Source organism: Poromitra crassiceps (assembly GCF_964638095.1).
Source record: "Poromitra crassiceps genome assembly, contig: HAP1_SCAFFOLD_507, whole genome shotgun sequence".
NCBI lineage: Eukaryota > Metazoa > Chordata > Actinopteri > Beryciformes > Melamphaidae > Poromitra > Poromitra crassiceps.
Window position 1 is genome coordinate 52,607 of NW_028151901.1, and position 6,671 is coordinate 59,277.

Sequence of the window (6,671 nt, forward strand, 5' to 3'; positions counted from 1 at the left end):
CTACCCCCTGACAGGTGAGAGCGGGAGGACAGCCAGCCACCACAGTGACGTCAGAGCCGGGGGATCCCGACTGAGACGCTGTCTAGGCCAAGTCATCACTGACAGGTATTTCCCCAATTATGTCCTGAATCAGTGGGACCGCTAGCAGCCGGGCGCTGTTAGGAACAGAGCGCCCGGCTGGACCAGATCACCCAATCAGTGGCAATAGAAAACCGACGCCGCTCTGACGCTCACTGTGTGGCCGGTTCTCCTCCAGAGAGGAAGCGCTCCTTGCTGTCGGGCGGTAAGTCAGATTCTCCTCCTCTCCCTAAACATACTCTTGTCATTATGTGATGTCGCCTGACCGACCTTCTCTCCTCTCGTCCACAGGCACATTACTGGAGTAATTAAAAGCGGAACTGAGCCCTGGCTACGTGGTGGGGAGAAACACCCTACACTGGCCCCAGGCTAACCCAGCCTGCATTATTGGATAGATTTCATGGACAATACCCCGATAAGGGAAGACATTCATTTTGAATAAAACAACGCTTCGGCGTTTAAACTGCTTTTTGTGTCTTGGATTGAATCAGAGTTGCCACAAGTGGTGGAGAATGCGGGCACTCTGACTCAACGCCAACCGCACGCACCATGGAGCAGGCCCAGGCTCTGGTGGCGCTAATACAAAACCAAACTGAATTACAGAAAGCAGTACACGAACTAATAAAAAAAATAGAAAAAGACGAATCGACTTCCCGTGCCCCAGGTGATGTCCTCACGAAACAGACCCCCGACGATGATATCGAGGCATATTTGGAGCTCTTTGAAAGAACGGCGGTACGAGAGGGATGGGCCGCAGCCCACTGGGGAGGCATCATCGCGCCCTTCCTCACGGGCCAGGCACAGAGGGTCTGCCGGGACCTATCAATGGGAGAGGCCCGCGACTTTGTGAAGTTGCGCACCGCCATCCTCGCCAGTTACGGCTACAGCCTCCCTGCACGCGCCCAACGGTACCATGGCTGGAGGTACACCCCGGACCAGCCGCCCCGCTCCCAAGTCGCCGAGTTGCTGAGGCTCACCCAGAGCTGGCTCACCTCCACAGGGGAACCCCCGTGGATAGAACGCCTCGTAATAGACAGATGCATTCGTTCCTTGCCGCCCGACGCCAGAAAATATGCTGCCCAGGTGAGCCCATCATCGCTGAACGCCTTGGTGGCATTATTAGAGAACCACCAAGTCAGCGCCGACATGATGCGCCACACGCAGAGCGAGCCCCTCCGTAGGCCCGCCACACAAGACAGACCCAGCCGAGACCGCCGACGCCGGCCACCGCCACGTCAGCCCCCGGCCCAGAGGGACCCTCGAGCACAGGCCGACAGAGGGATTAGGCCGATGAGGAGGTGCTATGTCTGCGGACAAGAGGACCACCTCTCATGGTCCTGCCCCGACCGGGAGGTGTCGATGCCTTCCGCCGCTGGAGACGAACCACGACCCGCCCTCCACACCGGAGGAGCCCCGTGCCAGCAGGCGACACTGCCGGTCCGGGTGGGCCGCATCGACACCCATGCCCTCCTTGACTCCGGTAGTGTGGTAACGCTCGTGCGGGCTGACCTCGCGGAGGCCCTCACCACAGAGAGCATGCCGGTGACGTGCGTCCACGGGGACGTGAAGAGCTATCCGGTCAGCTATATCCGAGTACAGACCCCGAAAGGCGAGGTCAGAGTCGCAGCCGGAGTGGTGCCTAACCTCCCGGTACCGCTCCTGATCGGCACAGACTGCCCCCTATTCAGCCGCTACTGGAGTCACGGTCGTCGGACGGAGAAGCCCCGACGAGAGAAACCGAGGGGGAAACGAATCGCCCGGCCGCGCCTGGCCTGCCCAGCCTTTCGGCCGGGATCAGACGGACCGCACTCCGAAACATCGGCCGCGGAAGAAGGTCCAACCCGGCCAGCCGAGTATGAAACGCCTCCTCTCGACGAGGAACCTTTCAATGAATTTCCGCTCCCGGACGACCCCGGACCTCCGGCCCGCGGAGAGTTTGCCTCTGCACAGTGGGCCGATCCTAATTTGGACGCCGGTCGCCGCGCCGTCGCGGGCATCGAGGGCCAGCACTGTTCCGGGGTGAGCCAACACTTTCCACAGTTTATGGTTAAACATGGGTTGTTGTATCGAGTCACCAAAACTCCGGGGGGGGATTTAATAGAACAATTATTAGTACCAAAGACATACGTATCAAGAGTGTTGTATTTGGCCCACACTCATCAACTGGGGGCCCACCTAGGGGTCCAGAAAACGTATGACAGAGTGATCCGCCGATTCTATTGGCCAGGCATAAAGAAAGCCATTGAAATATTCTGTCGGTGTTGTGGCGAGTGCCAGAAAACGGCCCCCCGGCCCCTGTACCGGAACCCCCTGATTCCATTGCCGATCATCGAGGTCCCGTTCTCCAGGCTGGCCATGGACATCGTGGGTCCTCTCCCGAAGTCCAGCAGAGGCCACCGATACATACTGGTAATAGTAGATTATGCTACACGGTATCCTGAAGCCATACCATTACGCACCGCTAATGCAAAAAATGTCGCTAGAGAACTGTTCCTGCTATTTAGCAGAGTGGGAATAGCCGAGCAGGTGCTCACAGACCAAGGGTCCTGTTTTATGTCCCGAGTAATGACGGCGTTATACAAATGGCTGAAAATCACCCGTATCAGAACTTCTGTTTATCACCCCCAGACTGATGGACTTGTCGAGAGATTCAACCAAACCCTGAAAAAGATGCTCAAAAAGCTGATTGACGTGGACGGAAAAGATTGGGACCAACTCCTCCCCTACGTGCTATTCGCCATACGTGAGGTGCCACAGGCCTCCACCGGATACTCACCGTTCGAGCTCCTCTACGGCCGGAACCCCCGTGGCCTACTCGACCTGGCCAAGGAGGCCTGGGAAAGCCAGCCCTCCCCCCTCCGGAGTGTCATCGAGCATGTGGAACGGCTCCAGGAGAGAGCCAAAAAGGTCTGGCCACTGGTGAGGCGGCACATGGAGGAGGCCCAGGCAGCCCAGGCGCGCACCTATAATAAGGGAGCCACTCCCCGGCAGTTCCGGGTAGGGGAGAAGGTCCTGGTGCTGGTGCCGAGCCATGACTGCAAATTCCTGGCAAAGTGGCAGGGGCCCTTTGAAGTAACCGAAAAGGTCGGGCCAGTGAATTACCGGGTCTGTCAGCCGGGGAGGAGGAAAGGCCACCAAATATACCACGTAAACATTCTGAAGCCATGGCACGACGCCGAGGGGCCCGGGCCCCTAGCCCTCTTCACCCACGCCCAACCCAGGCCCTCGCAGACGATCCCAGTGGACATCGGACAGGACCTGGGACCAGAGCAACTACAGGATCTCAAAGAGCTCCTCGGACGGAGCCATGATGTGTTCTCAGAGCTGCCAGGACGGACACACGCTATCCACCACGACATTGAGACGACGCCGGGGAAAGTGGTGCGACAGCGGCCCTACCGCATCCCCGAGGCCCGGAGAGAAGCAATCCGGGGCGAAGTGAAGAAAATGCTCGAGTTAGGAGTAATAGAAGAGTCTCACAGTCCCTGGTCCAGCCCAATTGTTATTGTGCCAAAGCCAGACGGGACGCTGCGGTTTTGCAACGACTTTAGAAAACTGAATGAAATATCCACGTTTGATGCGTACCCGATGCCAAGGGTAGACGAATTAATCGAGCGGCTGGGACCCGCTCGCTTCGTGAGCACCCTGGACCTCACCAAAGGCTATTGGCAGGTACCCCTAACCAGACGGGCGAGAGAAAAAACAGCCTTCGCGACCCCAGACGGCCTGTTTCAATACCGCGTCCTTCCCTTTGGAGTACACGGCGCCCCGGCCACATTTCAGCGCCTGATGGACAGAGTCCTCCGACCCCATCGCGCTTATGCGGCGGCATATCTAGACGATATCGTCATACACAGCAGCAGCTGGGAGCAGCACATGACACAGCTGGAAGCGGTGCTGAGAGCCCTCCGCCGAGCCGGACTCACCGCCAACGCCAAGAAATGTAAGTTGGCATGGACAGAAACAAACTACCTGGGATACACCATAGGCCGGGGGTGCGTAAAACCCCAAATAAAAAAAGTGGAGAGGATACAAAATTGGCCCCAGCCCAGGACGAAGAAACAAGTAAAATCCTTCCTGGGCCTGATTGCATATTATTTAAAGTTTGTAAAGAATTTTGCCACCATAGCAGCCCCGTTGTATGACTTAACGCGCCAGAAGCTCCCCCACCATGTCAAATGGACGGAGGAAACCAACGCCGCCTTCTGTGCCCTAAAGGAGGCGCTCTGCCGAGAGCCGGTACTAATAGCACCAGACTTCGCTAAGCCATTCATCCTACACACAGACGCCTCAGGAACAGGAATAGGAGCGGTACTGGCTCAGATAATAGACGGGGATGAACACCCCGTGACATTCATAAGTAGAAAATTGCTTAAACATGAGAGAAACTACTCGACCGTAGAGAAGGAATGCCTGGCGGTGAAGTGGGCCATTCACTACCTACGCTACTACCTCTGGGGCCGAGTATTCACCCTCGTCACGGACCACGCCCCCCTCAAATGGATGGCGACGAACAAGGATAAAAATGAACGGGTAACGCGGTGGTTCTTGGAACTTCAGAACTACAAGTTCAAAGTGGAACACAGACCAGGAAGAGAGATACCCCACGCAGACGCCATGTCACGACGAGATGAAGCAGGGGAAAGTGAAGCTCCCCGCACTGGCAGCGAGCTTAGGGGGAGGATGTGTGGAGTCTCGGCAGCCTACCCCCTGACAGGTGAGAGCGGGAGGACAGCCAGCCACCACAGTGACGTCAGAGCCGGGGGATCCCGACTGAGACGCTGTCTAGGCCAAGTCATCACTGACAGGTATTTCCCCAATTATGTCCTGAATCAGTGGGACCGCTAGCAGCCGGGCGCTGTTAGGAACAGAGCGCCCGGCTGGACCAGATCACCCAATCAGTGGCAATAGAAAACCGACGCCGCTCTGACGCTCACTGTGTGGCCGGTTCTCCTCCAGAGAGGAAGCGCTCCTTGCTGTCGGGCGGTAAGTCAGATTCTCCTCCTCTCCCTAAACATACTCTTGTCATTATGTGATGTCGCCTGACCGACCTTCTCTCCTCTCGTCCACAGGCACATTACTGGAGTAATTAAAAGCGGAACTGAGCCCTGGCTACGTGGTGGGGAGAAACACCCTACACTGGCCCCAGGCTAACCCAGCCTGCATTATTGGATAGATTTCATGGACAATACCCCGATAAGGGAAGACATTCATTTTGAATAAAACAACGCTTCGGCGTTTAAACTGCTTTTTGTGTCTTGGATTGAATCAGAGTTGCCACAGTGTGTGTGTGTGTGTGTGTGTGTGTGTGTGGGGAGTGAATTTTGTAGCATACTGCTTGTGTGACATTGTTTAGAGAGAGAGAGAGAGAGAGAGAGAGAGAGAGAGAGACATTTAAATGGTCTAAGTGGTCTAATCTTTGTCAGTTTAGAGGTCCCTCATATGAAAAAACTTGAGAACCATTGGTCTGAGGGACAGCAGCTGACTGTCCTCTGAAGACTGTCCATACAGTATAGCTCTATTGATGTTCAGAAATTTAGACAGACAGACAGACAGACAGACAGATAGATAGATAAACAGACAGACAGACAGACAGACAGACAGACAGACAGACAGATAGATAGATAGATAAACAGACAGACAGATAGATAAACAGACACAGACAGACAGACAGACAGATAAACAGACAGACAGACAGACAGACAGATAGATAAACAGACAGACAGACATACATACAGACAGACAGACAGACAGACAGACAGACAGACAGACATATAGATAAACATAAAACAACAAAACAAACAACAAACACACAAAATTGGAACTCTCCCAAGACAATATGTACAGGCGTGGATCTTGCTGTGGTCTGGCTACTTGTTTTTGGATGGACTGGCCGTGTTGCACTCTGAGAGGCCTTCAACATCAACATCAACATCAACATCGCTCTGAAGATTGTTTGGGGGCTACAGGGAGTCTCAGCTTCCTCTGGGGACTTGTCTTGGACAGCCTATTTTATTATTGCAACACAATTTTCCATTGCTCCATAAAGCAGTTTGTTATTTTGTCTGGACAGAGGAAGGCCCGAGTTAGATTTGGTCAGGCATTTCCTGGGGTCCAGGTTAGAGGAGACAAGGGCGTTGAATGATGATAGGGGGACACACCGATACCGATAACCGATATTAACATTGCTGTTATGGACGATAACCGACATTTCCCAATGTCGATAGGATCTGGACAAACACAAGTTTCTATGATCATCAAAGGTTGTGCATACTGAAAAATACACTGAATTTGAAATAGCAATGTCTTCAAAACATTTTGGAAAAGCATTGATTCCTCTCCATATGAAAATGTATACCTGCTATAACCAGTAGCTAGAGTTGACCACGTTACTTCCGGTAACGTGTGTGTGTGTGTGTGTGTGTGTGGCCGTGGGGGAGAACGGGAGGATTTCCCCCACGCTGACCCATTGACCACGCGTCGATGACAAGACACCGCCTGAATGTATATTAACGTTGCTGTTATTTTGCTCATCAGACCCGATACCGATATATGAAAAAGTGACTAACATCGGCCGATACCGATACGCTGGG